The 266-nt window shown below is 48.9% G+C and overlaps 1 protein-coding gene across 1 annotated transcript in view; it reads left to right on the top strand.

Moving 5' to 3' along the window:
* The window catches only part of LOC109925293 (poly [ADP-ribose] polymerase 2-like), a 23,981-nt gene that overhangs the window by 14,693 nt on the left and 9,022 nt on the right, over window positions 1-266 (top strand). The gene's annotated exons all lie outside the window — the stretch shown is intronic.

The raw sequence follows: 266 nt of genomic DNA on the forward strand, positions 1-266 counted from the left end.
GTCTGTGTGTGTCTGTGTGTGCCTGTGTATGTGTATGCCTGTGTGTCTGTGTATGTGTGCGTGTATGCCTGTGTCTGTGTGTGTGTATGCTTGTGTGTCTGTGTATGTGTGTGTGTCTGTGTGTGTATGCCTGTCTTTGTGTGTGTGTGCCTGTGTATGCCTGTGTGTGTGTGTATGCCTGTGTCTTTGTCTGTGTGCCTGTATGTGTGTCTGTATGCCTGTGTGTGTGTGTGTGTGTGTGTGTGTGTGTGTGTGTGTGTGTGTGT

Source organism: Rhincodon typus, chromosome 42 (genome assembly GCF_021869965.1).
Source record: "Rhincodon typus isolate 14 chromosome 42, sRhiTyp1.1, whole genome shotgun sequence".
NCBI lineage: Eukaryota > Metazoa > Chordata > Chondrichthyes > Orectolobiformes > Rhincodontidae > Rhincodon > Rhincodon typus.